The sequence below is a fragment of the Callorhinus ursinus genome, unplaced genomic scaffold (assembly GCF_003265705.2).
Source record: "Callorhinus ursinus isolate GAN/ISIS: 27379988/994484 unplaced genomic scaffold, GSC_fseal_2.0 scaffold50, whole genome shotgun sequence".
Classification (NCBI taxonomy): Eukaryota; Metazoa; Chordata; class Mammalia; order Carnivora; family Otariidae; genus Callorhinus; species Callorhinus ursinus.
This window is the reverse complement of record NW_027397112.1, coordinates 7,049,036-7,065,980: the sequence shown is the minus strand read 5'-3', so window position 1 is coordinate 7,065,980 and position 16,945 is coordinate 7,049,036. Positions and strand designations below refer to the sequence as shown.

Below are 16,945 nucleotides of genomic sequence, written 5' to 3'. Positions count from 1 at the left end.
TACCTCTCACTCCTCTCTCTCTATAATTTATAAAGATTCATTTTATTTTAGGGGCACCTGGGTGGCTCGGTCACTAAGCGTCTGCCTTCGGCTCAGGTCACGGTCCCAGGGTCCTGGGATCGAGCCCTGCATTGGGCTCTCTGCTCCGCAGGAAGCCTGCTTCTCCCTCTCCCACTCCCCCTGCTTGTGTTCCCTCTCTCACTGTCTCTCTCTGTCAAATAAATAAATAAAATCTTAAAAAAAAAAGATTTATTTTATTTTAGAGAGATGGGGGAGGGGCAGAGGGAGAGGGAGAGTTTTAAGCAGACTCTGTGGTGCTCACGCTGCCCAGCTTGGGTCTTGATCTCCCAACCCTGAGATCAGGACCTGAGCTGAAATCTAGAGTTGGATGCTTAACAGACTGAGCCACCCAGGTGTGCCTGCCACATCTTTATTTTAAGTGACAGACATCCTAGCTGAGCGCTCACTGTTCAAATCAAAAGGCAGTGAGTTCTTTTTTTTAATGAAGTTTTTTTAATTTTAATTTCAGTATAGTTAACAGACAATGTTGTGTTAGTTTCAGGTGTACAATATAGTGATTCAACAACCCTATACATCCATCAGTGCTCTTCACAATAAATGTACTCTCAATCCCCATCTCCTATTTCCCACATTCTCCCCCCACCTCCCCTCTGGTAACCATCAGTGTGTTCTCTGTAGTTAAGAGTCTGTTCCCTTGGATTTTCTTTTCCCCTTCCTTCCACAGCCCCCTTCCAGCCTAAGCTAGAGCCAGTGGGCCTCCCGTCTAGCAGAGCTTTCGCAAAAGCAGATTAAGCATATGATGGCTTTTATTGAACAAGAAGCCAATGAGAAAGCAGAGGAAATAGATGTGAAGGCAGAGGAAGAGTTCAACATTGAGAAAGGTCGTCTTGTGCAAACCCAAAGACTGAAGATTATGGAATACTACGAGATGAAAGAAAAGCAGATTGAGCAGCAGAAGAAAATTCAGATGTCTAATTTGATGAATCAAGCAAGGCTCAAAGTCCTCAGAGCAAGAGACGACCTTATTACAGACCTACTAAATGAAGCAAAACAGAGACTCAGCAAAGTGGTAAAAGATACAACCAGGTACTAGGTGCTGCTGGATGGACTGGTCCTTCAGGGTTTGTACCAATTGTTAGAGCCTCGAATGATTGTTCGTCGCGGGAAGCAGGATTTCCCTCTGGTAAAGGCTGCAGTGCAAAAAGCGATTCCTATGTACAAAATTGCCACCAAAAAAGATGTTGATGTCCAAATTGATCAGGAGGCCTACCTGCCTGAGGAAATAGCTGGTGGAGTTGAGATCTATAATGGGGATCGTAAAATAAAAGTTTCCAATACCCTAGAAAGCCGGCTGGATCTCATAGCCCAGAAGATGATGCCAGAAGTACGGGGAGCCTTCTTTGGTGCAAATGCCAACAGGAAGTTTTTTGACTAAACCTTTGGGCGAGGTGGAGTTCATTCACTGCTCTCCTTCTGTCATGCGGACGTTTCTGATATTTGAAGAAACAAGATATCTGTGTGGCTTCCTCTTTGCTGTTCTACTATTCTGTATTCATCAGTGGATCCTCTCTGTAGCTAATGCCCTTGGCCTAATTGTTAACAGGAGAGAAAGTTTCACTTACTATGATCAGGAAACCTCCTTCTTAGCTTACTGAAAGTAGCACAACTTCCATTTGCTTCTGTAGCATGAAGGTGAGGGTATCAGATGGTGGTTAGCGGAGGTTCCCCGAGTCTCTGCTCTTCCTCTCGTCTTCTGCTGTCAGTTCTCGAGTCTAGAGGGTGACGTGTGTATTGTTCTCTGACATTCAGTCTCTGCTCTTTAATAAGCTTCAGATGCATGGGGTGCATGCATTCCTGCCAGCACTAGTAGCTTCACTGTTCACCTGTTTGGGCCTAGAAGCGTTCCTCATCTGTAAATGTGATTTAGAATCTAAGCCATGAATCGGTCTTATTTATTAAAACAAAAGGTTTACATGGAAAAAAAAAGAGTCTCTTCTTGGTTTGTCTCTCTATTTTTACTTTGTTTTGTTTGTTTCTTTTTTAAAGATTTTATTTATTAATTTGACAGAGAGAGACAGTGAGAGAGGGAACACAAACAGGGGGAGCGGCAGAGCGAGAAGTGGGCTTCCTGCTGAGCAGGGAGCCCGATGCGGGGCTCGATCCCAGGATCCTGGGATCAGGACCTGAGCCTAAGGCAGACGCTTAACGACTAAGCCATCCAGGCGTCCCTACTTTTTTTTTTTTTTTTAAGATTTTATTTATTTATTTGACAGAGAGAGACACAGTGAGAGAGGGAACACAAGCAGGAGGAGTGGGAGAGGGAGAAGCAGGCTTCCCGCTGAGCAGGGAGCCCGATGTGGGGCTCGATCCCAAGACCCTGGGATCATGACCTGAGCCGAAGGCAGACGCTTAACGACTGAGCCACCCAGGCGCCCCTACTTTTTTTTTTTTTTAAAGATTTTATTTATTTATTCATGAGAGACAGAGGAGGAGAGAGAGAGAGAGAGAAGCAGAGGGAGAAACAGGCTCCCAAGGAGCAGGGAGCCCGATGTGGGACTCGATCCCAGGGCCCTGGGATCATGACCTGAGCCGAAGGCAGACGCTTAACCATCTGAGCCACCCAGGCGCCCCCTACTTTGTTTTGTTTCTTAAATTCCACATATGACTGGAAGCACATGGTATTTGTCTTTGACTTTTCACTTAGCACTATAGTCTCTAGCTCTATGTTGTTGCAAATGGCAAGATTTCCTTTTTTTTTTTAAAGATTTTTATTTATCTATGAGAGAGAGAGAGCACATGAGAGGGGGGAGGGTCGGAGGGAGAAGCCGACTCCCTGCCGAACAGGGAGCCCGATGCAGGACTTGATCCAGGGACTCCAGGATCATGATCTGAGCCGAAGGCAGTAGCTTAACCAACTGAGCCACCCAGGCACCCAAGATTTCCTTTTTTTAATGGCTAATAATATTCCACTGCATATATATATACCATCTCTTCTTTATGCATTTATCTATCAATGGACAGTTGGGCGCTTCATAATTTGGCTATTGTAAATAATGCTCCAATAAACGTATCCCTTTGAATTAGTGTTTTTGTAATTTTTGGGTAAATACCCAGTAGTGCAATTTTTTGAGGAACCTCTATAGTGTTTTCTACAGTGGCTGCATCAGTTTGCATTCTCATCAAGAGTGCACAAGAGTTCCTTTTTCTCCACATCCTCCCCAACACTTGTTGTTTCATGTTTTTTTATTTTTAGTCATTCACAGGTGTGAGGTAATATCTTATTGTGGTTTTGATTTGCATTTTCCTGATGATGAGTGATGTTGAGCATCTTTTCATGTGTCGCTTGGCCACCTGTATGTCTTCTTTGGAGAAACGTCTGTTCTTATCTTCTGTCATTTGTTTTTTAAGATTTATTTGAGAGAGAGAGAGAGAGAGAGAGAGAGAGAGAGAGAGAGTGGGGGGGGCAGAGGGAGAGGGAAAGAACCTCAAGCAGACTCCCTGCAAAGCTTGGAGCCCAATGTGGGGCTTGATCCCACAATCCTGAGACCATGACCTGAGCCAAAATTGAGAGTCAGATGCTTAACCGACCAAGCCGAGGCACCCCACCTTCTGTGCATTTTTAATTCTTTTTTTTTTTTAAGATTTTATTTATTTGACAGAGAGAGCACAAGTAGAGGGAGAGAGAGGGAGAAGCAGGTTCCCCGCTGAGCAAGGAGCCCGATGCGGGACTCGATCCCAGGGCCCCAGGATCATGACCTGGGCCAAAGGCAGCTGCTTAACCGGCTGAGCCACCCAGGCGTCCCTTCTGCGCATTTTTAAGTTGGATAATTTGTGTTCTTTTGGTATTGAGTTTTATCAGTTCTTTATAAGTTTTAAATACTATCCTTTTACTGGATATATCATTTACAAATATTTTCTCCTGATTAGTAGGTTGTCTTTTAGTTTTGTTGATTGTTTCCATTGCTGTGCAGAAGCTTTGTATTTTGAGGGCGCCTGGGTGGCTCAGTTGGTTAAGCGACTGCCTTCGGCTCAGGTCATGATCCTGGAGTCCCGGGATCGAGTCCCGCATCAGGCTCCCTGCTCAGCAGGGAGTCTGCTTCTCCCTCTGACCCTCTTCCCTCTCGTGCTCTCTAGCTCTCATTCTCTCTCTCTCAAATAAATAAATAAAATCTTTAAAAAAAAAAAGCTTTGTATTTTGATATAGTCCCAGTTGTTTATTTTTGCTTTTATTTCCCTTGCATCAGGAGACAGATCTAGAAAAATATTGTAATGGCTGATGTCAGAGACATTACTGCCTGTGCTCTCTTCTAGGACTTTTAAGGTTTCAGAATAGGCAGGAAATTCTTGCTAGATTGTGGGAAGAAAAAGAAGAAAATTCATGGAAGAGAAGGGAGAGGGGGAGAATGAAGCAGGACTTGGGTGGAATAGAGAGGGAGGAGGTGGAAAAGTAGGAGGAAGAAAAGGAGAAGAAAAAGGTGAAAACAGGGAACAAAATGAAAGGGAACTCTTTGTGGTTTTATCAAAGCCTTGTGTCCAGTGATTCTCTCGGAACCCACAGTTTCTGCTTCTTTAGCAAAAACAAGCTAAAATGTCTTTCTTATTGTCCTTTCTTTGTCAACCATTCACTAATTTTCATGAGTGATTGTGGAAAAGGGAATTCATTCACTCAACAAGTAGTCATTAAGTACTTACTGTATGCTAAGTCTTATTGTGGGCACTAAGGATAAACATATAAATGAACAAAACATATGCTGTAAATCCTTGCCTTCACTGAACTTGCATGTTAGTGGGCTACAGTAACCCCGGTGTAGTCATTAAGATGCTAGATGCTACAGCAAATAAACAAGTTGTCAGTGGATTAATGTAATAAAGGTCTATCGTCTATTCAGCTTAGTGTCGGATGCAAGTATTTTTGTTTTTTTAGAGAGAGTGTGAGAGTGTGAGTGAGCAAGAGAGGGGTAGGGGCAGAGGGAGAGGGAGTAAGAATATTTTTATTTTATTTATATTTTAAAAATATTTTATTTATCTGAGAGAGAGAGAGGGCGCGTGCGTGCGAACATAAGTGGGGGAGGGGCAGAGGGAGAGGGAGTAGACTCCCCACTGAGCAGGGAGCCCGATGCTATGAGGGGCTCTATCCCAGGACCCTGGGATCATGACCTGAGCCAAAGGCAGACGCTCAACCGACTGAGCCACCCAGGTGCCCTTTTTTATTTTATTTTAAAAAATATTTTATTTATTTATTTGACAGAGAAAGAGAGCACACACACAAGTAGGCAGAGCGGCAGGCAGAGGGAGAGGGAGAAGCAGGCTTCCCACTGAGCAGGGAGCCCGATGGGGTGCTCAATCCCAGGATCCTGAGATCATGACCTGAAACCAAGTGTCAGATACTTAACCGAATGAACCACCCAGGTGCCCCATGATGCATGTATTTTTTTTTTTTTTTAAGATTTTATTTATTTGAGAGAGAGAGCACGAACACAAGCCAGTGGGGAGGCAGAGGGAGAGGGAGAAGCAGGCTTCCCACTGAGCAGGGAGCCCGATGCGGGGCTCGATCCCAGGACCCTAGGATCATGACCTGAGCCGAAAGCAGCCGCTCAACCGACTGAGCCACCCAGGCGCCCCTGCATGTATTTCTGATCAGGCAGATTTCCATAGTCATATTTTTGCTCTGAGTCCATCTGCAAGAAGTAGTCACAAGGCTGCAGCCAGCTTCAAGGGCATGGATGGGAAATGTGGTTCTCAGCAGCAAACAGACATCTTTGGTGATCAGCAAGCTGACTCCTCACATGGAGACAGATAGACAAGAAACTGATTAACTAAGCAAATTACCTATCATGTCAGAAGGTTATAAATGCCATGGAAGAAAAGCAGGGAAAGAAATACAGAGTATGTGTTTGAGGAATATTGAAATTTGAAGTAGGACCATGAGAAGCAGACACCCTGGGGTGAGCAAAGCCTTGAAGGAGGTGAGGGAATAAGCCATGTAGATATATTACTGAAGGAGGAAACACTCAAAAAGGAGGCCGTCAAGGCTAAGGCAGAGCAAGGGTGAGAGAGGTAGGGGGATTACGTCAAAGAAAGGAGACGAGGCCGATTGTGCGGGGCTCTGGCTTTTCTTCTGAATGAGAGGAGTGGCAATCAGAAGGTCGTGTGCACAGGACAGAAAAGATTTGATTTGCATTTTATCCAGACCAGGTGTGGCAGCTACCCTGAGAATGCACTGGGAGGTGGAAGTAGGGAGAAGATGACAGTGGTGTGGACCAGAGTGGCAGTGATGGTGGTGATGAGAAACGGTAGGATTCAGGATACATTTTGTAGGCAAAGCAGGATTTGTACATGGGTTGAAGGTGGAGTCTGAGAGAAAGATAGGAGGGACTGTGGAGTGAGCAATTTCAAGGATGGAGTTGCCAAGAATGGAGTTAGGGAAGACGGAGGTGGAGCATGTTTGTGGTGCGAGATGTCTCTGAGAGATCCAAGTGGGGAGGTAGAGAGTCTGAAGCTCCGGAGAAAGCTCTGGACTCCAGCTCTAGGTTTCAAGTCCTACTTCAGGGTAAAGATGGTATTTAAAGTCTTAAGACTGAGAGATGGTGGGTCGGGGGGGTGTAGGTGAAGAGGAGAAATCTAAGGACAGTCTTGGGGTTGAAAAGAAGGGTTGGCCAGTAAGAGGGATGGGGAGGAGGGGGTGGGGGAGTGGTTGGGGTCTTATGTGGGGCAGTGTTTATCAGGTCAGAATCACAATGGAGTACCATTAATGTCGGCCAAAGAGCCTGTTTCCTCCCCATTCCATTACTATTTGCCCATCTGGAGCTGTGCATGGTCAGAGTAGCCTGAAGAGATGGAAGGCAGGGCCCTCAGCCCCTCGTTCTATGCTTCGGCACTTTCACCACCACCACCCTGCTCTGATAAATGTCTGCTCATTCAGGGGCACCTGGCTGGCTCAGTTGGTAGAGCGTGTCACTCTTGATCTTGGGGTCATGAGTTCAAGCCCCACGTTGGGGGCAGAGATTACCTTAAAAAAAAAAAAAGAAAGAAAAAAATCTTTAAAAAAATGCGTGGTCATTCATTCAACAAATATTTCGCTGAGTGTCTATATATGTGCCAGGCCCTAGTCTAGGCACTGAGGGGACAAGCCAGATGAGGCCTGTGTCCTCGTGGAGCTTATACTCTAATGGGGTTGGGGCCCATAATAGACAAACATGATAATTTCTTTTTTTTTTTTTTTTTAAGATTTTATTTATTTATTTGACAGAGAGCGACACAGCGAGAGAGGGAACACAAGCAGGGGGAGTGGGAGAGGGAGAAGCAGGCTTCCCGCGGAACAGGGAGCCCAATGCGGGGCTCGATCCCAGGACCCTGGGACCATGACCTGAGCCGAAGGCAGACGCTTAACAACTGAGCCACCCAGGTGCCCCCAACATGATCATTTCTAATGCAGGGCAAGCAAATAGTGAGTGACCTCTTTTGGTTAAGGGGGTCAGGAAAGTCCTCTTAGAGGAGGTGACTTTTGAGCAGACAGCTGAAAAGATGATGCTCATAAGATGTGGGGTGACCAGGTTCTCACCGGAAGGAAGTTTGGGGTGTTGCAGGGGAAGACAAGGCCAGTGTGCCGGATCATGGCCAGGGCGGGAGGGAGGCTGTACCCCCTCACACAAGAGTGTGCAGACCATAGTGAGGAATTTGGATTTTCTTCCAATTGTGAACAGGCCATCTTGGATGGGGTTAAGCAGAGGACTCAGGCATTAACATTTCAGGAATGCCACAGGGTTGGTCAGATGGAGAATGGACTGCAGGGGGCAGAGTGGAAGCAGGGAGAAGAGTGAGGAGGCCATCTAGCAGAGGCAACAGGTGGTGTCTTGGACAAGGATGTACCAGGATACACACTGGAGTAGATCAATGGGCCGGCAGTCACAGTAAAGTGTGAGCTTCTCTGGGTTGCCGATGCAAGGCAACAAAAGGTACCTACTAAGGAAGCCTTTGGGAGGCATAGTTCTTGGCTGCTCCAGCCTGCCCCCCCCCATTCAGTGTTTAATTACAGGCAACTCGCACCACACACCTAAAGTGCCATGTAAACACAAAGGAACCATTAAATAAGTACATAGGAGTGTCTAAGCAAGTGCACAAGGGGAACTGGAAAAGGAGTAACTAGGGTACCTGGTGAAAAGGAGACTTTAGATCCTTCTTTAGGTGGGAGGGGCAGCCTATTTTTCAGAGGGCAGCAACAGAAGGTCCTCTGAGTGCCCTCCCTCTAGTCCACAGGTCCTGCGTGGTTGCATGTGTGGGAACAGCTAAGAACCTGGCTCCAGGCCTCAGTTTCCCAAGCTCAGGGAAGTGGGTGACTCAAGTGAGGTCCTTCTCCAGCACACCTTCTGTGCCGGCTGGGAGTGACTCATTACCTTGTTCCCTCCCTCATGGCTGACCCCGGGCCAATCCCTTAATGAGTCTACACCTCACTCCACTCATCTGGCCGGGACAATTGCCTGGTGGGGTTTTTTTTTTTTTTTTTTTTTTTTTCTGTTCCCTGGGGGCAGGGCTCGTGTCAGCAACCCTGCAGGTTTCTGGAGGGAAAGGTAGTGCAGAGAGAGAGAGAAGTTGTCATAGGGTCTGGAGGGGAGCAAAACCTAAGGATAGACCCAGGCCCTAGGCACAGAGTGCACTGAAGAGGGAGGTTTAATGCCCGGGCATTCTTCTAATTTCAGAACCCTTCAACAACATTTTGTACCGAACACAGTTTCGCAAGCATTGATGTCCTAGAGGATTTTCTCTTGGACACCTCTTTGTAAAAGCTTGCTTGGAAAAAAAAAAAAAAAGGGCAGCCAGAGCAGGCTCCCAAAGTCTGCAAAGCAGAGTACCAGAGCCCCTGAGAAGGGAGAGAGCTGGGGGACTGATTAAGCGGCTCTAGGGGGCATGGGACCACTGCGCGAGGGGGCGGGCGAGTGCTGTGCTCGCCCCGCGCAACCGAAAAGCCCGCGGCGGGTTTCGGGGAGAGGTCTGCGCCTTGCAAAGAGCCAGCGGGCGTGAGCAGAGGCCCCGGCGGCGTGCTTGGGCGGCGGAGTTGTTCGCCCCGCGTCTCTGCGCCCCCTACTTACAGCGCACCCCGTCGCAGACAGGTGACTCCGACCGTCCCCCCACAACTCCCAGGCGGGAGTGGCGCGGGTAATCCTCCCCTTGTCCAGCCTCTAGGGCTCGCCTCCCTGCTGGGATCCGGCAGGTGGACCCAGGTGGGCGCAGCCTCCTGCCAGCCCCGTACCCTCTCCTCTCGCCGATTCTCCCAGAGCCCTGGCGCGCCTCCCCGTCCGGGTCGGATCCAACAGCCTGAGCCCCCGAGTTACCTGCCCCGGGAAGTCACGGTCCGCATTTTGCCTAGAATGCAAAAGGGCGGACTCGGCAGTGCCCAAAGTCACATTCCTAGGGGAGGGGTCCCCACCTAGAGGGTCGCGGATCACGTTACCCGCCGAGGGGAGGAGACAGCGGGAGGGAGATCAAACGGGTAAAAGTTCCATTTAGCTTGTTACTTCTCCCCCAACCCCCAAACGCGCCTTGACGCCGGTTGACTGGGGGCCAGTGTCCGCCCAGGTCCTGGAGCCCGACGGCCCCGGAACGCTTTGCCAGGATAGAGGCACCTTTCCGCCTGCGGATGCGGGAGTCAGAGCGCCGACGGGTCTGCGGTGCTGCCGGGCTCCCGGGCCCTGCAGGCGACCCCCGGCTGCCCCGGGGCAGGGAGCCGGCCGCAGAAGCCCGCCGCCGGGCACTGAGGATCTAGAGCAATAACAGACGCATAAATGCGCATAAATAAATCAATGAGCAGCTCTCTGCTGCCAGCAGCAGGGAAACCTCGGGCTGATTAAATGCAGACGTGGGGTGTCTGCCAGGGCAGGAGGGCGGCGGGGCAAAGGGAACAGGCGTGGAGGCGAGGGGTGGGGGGAAGGGAAACCAGGGGCAGGAGCCAAGAGGAAAACCCAAAGCCACATTTTTAAAATGGGGGTGAATTTTAAATGCAAACACCCGGAGGAGGGGAGGGGGCCCGGCTGCAGGCGCCCGAGCCGGCCCGCCAGCCGCGGCAACTTTCCGGGCGGGAGGTGCGGCCGGAGGGGCGGCGCCGGCGGCGGGAGGCGGGAGTCGGGGGCCGAGGGGGGGAGTCACTTTAAAGGCTCTTTCTTACCCATAATGCTTTGTGGGGACGTTGACAAGTGGATCCAAGATGGCGTAGAAAGTAATGACAGGTAAGTCCTGACTTCCCCCTTCTCTGCTGCTGGGACCGCTCCGCGAGCTGCCGGAGCCCTTTGGGGAGGAGACCTGACTCCCCTCCGGTCCCCGGGGCCCCGGGAGGGGCGGCCCTCGGACGGGCTGGGGACCCAGGCGGCCCGCGGCGGGGCCTGGGAAGCGGGGCTCTTCGAGGCGAGGCCCGGACGCTGGGGCTGTTTACAGCTTCTTCCCCTCCTCTGTCCCCTTCCCCTCCGCTGGGGGCCGCGGCGTCCGGGGCCCAGGCGGTGGAGGGGGCTTTGCAGACCCGGGCCGCGAGCCTGCGGGAGGTTTCTCCTGCCGCGGGCACTCCGGGGAGGGGGGGGGGTGTCGAGCCGCCTTGCACGCTCCCCTCCTCCGGGTCGCGGCTGGGGGTGGGGAGGGTGCGGGGAGGGTGCGGGCCTCCCACGCCCCGCTTGATGGCCCCTCAGGGCTCGGACTTGCGGCGGTGGGGCGGGGGCCGAGGGTGGGCGTCGGCAAAAGTGGGTCAGGGGTGCGCCCCCTCCCTCCCCCGCCGGGGGCTGTTGCTTGAGCTTCACGCCCCCCCCCGCCCCCCTCCTCGGAAATTCTCATTGGCCCACAAGCACATCAACAAAAATAAAAACAGACTATCTTTTTCTGGGAGATTCTTTTAAGACTCCCCTTCTCTAGGGCTAAGGACTGCAGTTTTATTTAGGGAACTTTGGTTCTTCTACCCCCAAATTATTTGAGCTTTCTGCACCCTCTCCTTCGCTGAGGATCCTTCAGACAGGGCTGGAAGCCAGGGTCTTAGGGTTCTTCTTGGATTGGGATCCTCAGGTTTTGTTTGAAACTCAAAATTGTTATTGCTTCTCGCTCACAACTTAGACTTTTCAGGCAAATCGTTAATATAATATGGATAACTCTAGAGACAGTGGATGCCGGGTGTGGGTGGGGGTGTGGGCTTGTGTGTGGGGGGGAAGAGTTGTCCTGGCTAGTTTGTTCTTAATTTTGCTCTCTCTTGAACTTATATTAATAAGGTTTCCTGTCCTTCATTTCTTTTCTTCTTCTTCTTTTTTGAAAGTAACATCAATCAGTGCTGAAAGAGATGGCTTTTTTTATGTTTTGGATCTTAAGAGCATTTTATAGTCTGTTCTTCCATCACACAGAAAGGAAATATTTTTACTTGAAAGCAAAATAATCATTTACAGAACTGCATACTGTACCATTTTGGTAACTTTTTCCATTTGAAATTTAGAAGCCCTCTCACTTGGGGCTGATGAAGTATTTGCTACTGTTCATGCCTGTTATTGGTGTTGTACAGACACATTTTACTTTTCTGTTTGCCTCAGGAATTGGATGAAGTAATTGATCACTAAAGAACTACAGTGCTGGTGAGATGTGTAAGGTGAGACTGCAGTTAAGAATGATTTACCTTTTTCCCTTCTTTATTTTAATCAACGCATAGGGGTGAGGCTGAAACTAAGTAATTTGATGGGACCATCTTTATTTTCCAAATATCTAAATAAGTCAAATGGGTGTGTAGAAGGGGTTGCTTTAGAAAGGAAAAATGTGTCAAATGTACCAGACCTCAGTTGTTGCAGCTGGTAGTCACCCATAGTGGAGCTTATCCAGAGCCAAATGTTACTTGCAGCTATCCTTGATTAGTATCTTCACGGGAGTGGGGGGTAATTACATGTAAATTTCCTTGTGTAACTTTAATTGGATGTCTTACTTTCATGTGTGTATTGGTGTCTATCACATTCTCTACATTGAGTGTTAGTGATTGTTTATGTGGATTTTGTGTGTCCAAGTTACTGGGACTCTTGTCAAGAACACCCTTTCCATTGGAAGGATTGATTTTAGGCATCAGTCACTCCTTTTATTTTCTGAAAAATGGAGTAGTGTTTGTCTCTCCCGTAGTTATTTTGAAATAAAAACGATAGTGTTGAGTTTTGGTTAGTTTATTAGGGATAAGACTGGTTTGTCATTATTTTCTGGTCACACAGTGTGTGAATTGGAAGTGCTGCTTTAACTTCTAAAGGACATTATTGATAAAGTATTAGTGAACTGTTAGTATATTCTATAATGGGGAGGAGGAGAGAAGTTTGCTAATTTTACATTTTTCACAAGCAATTTTCTCAACTTTAAAAATATTTTATTACGGTTTGTTGAGAAAATGTAAAGTTATTAGGGCGCACTGCAGTTGTGTGTGTGTGTGTGTGTTTTCCCCAACACAAATGAGTAGCCTTTGGATTTTGAAATCCTTTCACAAACTTTACCTATTTCTCAGAACATCTGATTAAGAAGAATAAGCTGTGCTTTATTTTTTTCCAGATTGAGGCATTCTATTGACATTTTGCCTTACAAAAAAAACACACAAAAAAAACAAAAACAAAACAAAACTTGGGAGAGGAAGGTGGACGTAAATCAAGATCCTTTTGTAAGTGCATATGCCACATTTGCTTGTGTTTGAAACTCAGTGCTTGTGTGTATTATATATATTTTTATTTTTATTCTTGGCAGAGCAAATGTGGATTTTAAAGTTTATTTATTTTCAGCTTACAGATGGAGGCATATTCATGCCTTAGACCTTCCAATCAGAACCTTTTATTTTTATATATTTAAATTTACAGATTACTTTGTGGGAAGGGACCAGTGATCTGCTTCTTAGCCTATTGAGATCTTCATTTGTAGTCTAAAAATGAAATATTTAGGGGCATCTGCCTGGCTCAGTTGGAAGAGCATGAGATTCTTGATCTCTGGGTTGTGAGTTTGAGCGCCATGTTGGGTGTAGAGAATGCTAAAAATAATAAAATAAAATAAAAACTTAAAAGAAATTGAATATTTAGAAATTGGTAATCTCTTCTGGCTAGTGTTGTTTGGCCTGAATTGTGTCAAGACATTTTCTGTAATTTTCACACATGCAGACCATGTGAAACATTAGTATTCACTTCAAAACGAAGTTAGTGGTTGGTTATCAAACAAGTTGTTAAACAAAATATCCTAAAATAGGAAATACCATAGTATTAAAGGTTGGGGCTCAGTTGAAGACACTGTCTTGTAGCTGAATAAAGAATAGCTTTTTTAGTCTATCCTTTTGGCTGAGAAGCTAGGACACTATTTTTAGGTTAGTCTGTAGTTTTGGGGAGTCATTAAGTACCTCTCCACCAGGTGGCAAACTTTGATTTTTGCCACTGTGAGGAAGATTTTTCATTTTCTAATATCAAAAATATTCAGTCCCAGGGCGCCTGGGTGGCTCACTTGTTGAGCGTCTGCCTTCGGCTCAGGTCATGATCCCAGGTTCCTGGGATCGAGCCCTGTATCCGGCTCCCTGCTCAGTGGGAAGCCTGCTTCTCCCTCCCCCACTCCCCCTGCTTATGTTCCCTCTCTCGCTGTGTCTCTCTGTGTCAAATAAATAAAATAAAATCTTAAAAAAAAAAAATTCAGTCCCCATTGTAAAGTCTGTATACATTTATGGACTGCCCAGTTTTTTCCTGGGGAGGGGAGTGATGCCAAAACAATGGAAGAGATCATTCCTACTTGCAGAGGGCCTTGTGTAGTTTAAAAATACACAGCATATTCATGAAAGGCTAAGAATATTGCAGAGGGACCTACAAATAAGTAGACCAGATCTTATACATGCATTTTTATTCCCTGTTTAAGAGGTAGGCCTGGTATTAATGTTAAATAAAAGTTAGTTTATAATTGTCAGACTATATTTAAGATCCAAATACTGGCTCAGCACAAGAAATGCTGTCCTTTGCCTGTTGTTTCAAATGCGTAGAGGATTTTGGGTCAAGTTTATCGACTTGTTGAGAAACAAGATAGGGTGAGGAGCTACTTAAAAATTATAAGCAAATTGTTATGGGTATTTATTTTCATAAACTTAGGTAAGTGTACGTTCAAATATAATTTGATTTCTAAGTAACATTTTGAAATGTTTTCTGGGAAAGAACTATGTTATGTGTGGAGAATGTGGCCACACCAGCTTACAGTTCGTTTAAATTGATGGGTGTAGTCAGGATTTATGTAGCATTGGCTAGAAGCAACATAAAACATAGTGGTTTGTCACTTCAGGAGTGGCTGAGATAATAGTTTTGAGTAATCCTAAATTTAATAGAGTTAATATCCCTCTTTTAAAAATAATATTGTAGATGTAACATGAAGACTTTTAATTTATATATATTAAATATATAAGTACATGTAATATAGTTTTTAAAAGCTATCAATTGTCTAAAACAAATTGAAAGTTTTTCAACATACTGCCAGATAGTCATACCAACTTGTTTACTTGTATAAATCGTGCTGGATCATTTTCTCTAAGAGCAGGAAGTTGTCTGGTAAAACCAGAGTTTGTATATTCATCTTGCTTTTGAACCAAAAACCCCCTGATTCATCATTAGATCTTCAAAGAATGCATGGCATATTTTTTGACTGAACCATTCTGAAGTGTGAATGTTTGTGATTTTTGTTATTTCTGTGCCATATTTTAGGTGTTCTCAGCACATCTGAATTTGCATTTTTGCTTTCTTCTGTGGAAATTCTCCTTGCAGTGAAAATATTCCTGTCAGGCGAGCTTCCTGTCACTAGGCAATATGATAATTAATATAGTTTTAAACAATTGTTTTTTTATTTTTAAAAATTTTATTTACTTATTTGAGAGAGAGCGAGAGAGATAACAGAGGGAGAGGGAGAGGAGGGAAGCAGACTCCCTGCTGAGTGGGGAGCCCAATGCAGGGCTCGATCCCAGGACCCCGAGATCCTGACCTGAGCCGAAGGCAGACACTCAACCAACTGAGCCACCCAGGCACCCCTTAAATAATTATTTTTATGTGAAAACTGATGCATGCTATAGTAAACAAAATTGAACAGTACTTAAGTTTATAAAGTTAAGATTTATTTTTATTTTTTTTAAAGGTTTTATTTGAGAGAGAGTGAGAGGAGGAAGAGCGAGAGAGAGAGCTCAAGCAGGGGGAGCACAGGCAGAAGGAGAGGGAGAAGCAGACTCCCCGCTGAGCAGAGATCCCAGGACCCTGAGATCATGACCTGAGCCAAAGGCAGACACTTAACTGGCTGAGCCACCCAGGTGTCCAGTAAAAAAGATTTAAAAAAAAAAAAAAAGACAAAAGACTTTGTTCTCCTTCCTCCATCTTCAGTTGTGTTCCCCTGAGCTGACCCTTAGAAAACAGTTGGTGTCATTGGCTTTTGGAAGGCATCTCTATTGCTGGTGTACTCTAGTACGAGTGAAAGCAGAGGGAGAAGTCAGGGAAGGCATGGGCACTGAACCAGTTTAGATGTTACACAGGGACTGTTCTCTTATTTCCTGCCATGTTAAGTAATATTGATAATCTTAAACTACCATCAGTTTAAGATAACTGTAATTGAATTGTTAGTGAAACAGTTAATTCCCTTGTCAGGTTGGTACAGTTTTGATTTGTTGATCTTTTAAAGAAATAAATATTTGGGAATTGAATTCATATAACCTTAGGGCTGAGGGTAATGGTGGTAATTACCATCTGTAGAATTTTATGATAAACTGCACAGTATGTTTACTATAGGCTTTTTATAACTCATTATCTCCCCTTTAATTCTCATAACAGCCCTAAGATAGTTGTTATTTCCGTTTTGCAGAGGAGAAAATTTAGGCCAAATGTGAACTAGCTAACAAATGTCATAAGACTGGTAAGTTGTGGTGCTGGTGTTCTGTCTTGGAGAGCCTGTGCTCTTTCCATTGTAATGTGCTCTGCTACTTCTATCTAGTCTGTTTTCTTTTCCAGATGAGGAAATTTAGGCCTGCAGAAGTCAAGTGACTTGCCCAAGGTCACACAGCTAAGTAATAGCAACAATAAACCAAACTTTTATCGCTGGTCTCTTATCTCAGGACTTTTGGTCCTGGCTGGTTATGCTACATTTTACTGAAATACCGTGGACCAAAAGACCATACACTGTGAATACTGGATACAAATGCTTCAGAACTGATACATCAGCAAAGGTGTTTTCTACTATGTATTTAAAAGCTTCCTTTTATCTCTTTCAGAAATTATAAAGAGCTCTGATGGGCTATTTGGGTGATACCCAGTGCAGTGAACTGCAGGTGAGTAAGGTTTAGGAAAGCTTTATTTAGAAAACAAGAACTTGGTAACGCCTGAGAAGGTGATAAGAGAGGCTTAATCTAGAGGACGAGTCTGTCCAGGAAGAATAAGGTGGGGGTGGCGACGCGGGTGGGGGTGGGGAATGATGTTGGGCAGTGGTGAGGCCGTGGAAACCTGAAGATGCAGGTCCTGACTGAATTGGCTACTTCTGGAACAGACAGGATGCTGATGAACATCCTATGAAGAGACTGCTTGCCGCTTTGTCAGAGTTTGTTTGGAGAGGAGTGAGGGTAGGTTAATCTTCCACTCATGTTCTGAATGCGTAACTGCACAGGGGCTCGTCCTATCTGCATATGATTGGAGCTTGAGAGGCCCTTCAGTTTTTGTGTCAACATTCTGGAGTGGTAACCAGCCTGTGCTCTGATGAACTTGGTTAAGTATTGAATAGTTTGTTGGTCCTGGTATCTGCTGTGTATGTATTGTCATAAATGATGGTATATATCTGCATTTTAGATACTGGGTCTAGATACTGAGAACACAGCAATAGAAACACAAGGTTAAACTTTTTTCCTAATGGTTATATTTATTAGGCCTTCAAATTATTTATCTTTCACTGAAATGCCCTTCTAAGA

At 45.9% G+C, this 16,945-nt stretch overlaps 1 protein-coding gene and 1 pseudogene across 6 annotated transcripts in view; both read left to right on the top strand.

Moving 5' to 3' along the window:
• Positions 1-788: 788 nt before the first annotated feature.
• On the top strand, positions 789-1,766 carry LOC112837540 (V-type proton ATPase subunit E 1 pseudogene; annotated as a pseudogene).
• An 8,403-nt stretch (positions 1,767-10,169) lies between these two features.
• Positions 10,170-16,945, top strand: part of HELZ (helicase with zinc finger) — a 157,735-nt gene continuing 150,959 nt past the window's right edge. For 3 of the 6 annotated variants that reach the window (XM_073883246.1, XM_025889885.2, XM_025889878.2), the window contains exons 1-3: positions 10,184-10,241; positions 11,571-11,626; positions 16,259-16,315. The gene's annotated coding sequence lies outside the window, so the exon portion shown is untranslated. Of the gene's footprint in view, positions 10,242-11,570; positions 11,627-12,555; positions 12,662-16,258; positions 16,316-16,481; positions 16,604-16,945 lie in introns of those variants that run through there. The other 3 variants (XM_025889880.2, XM_025889883.2, XM_073883245.1) reach the window with 3 other exon arrangements.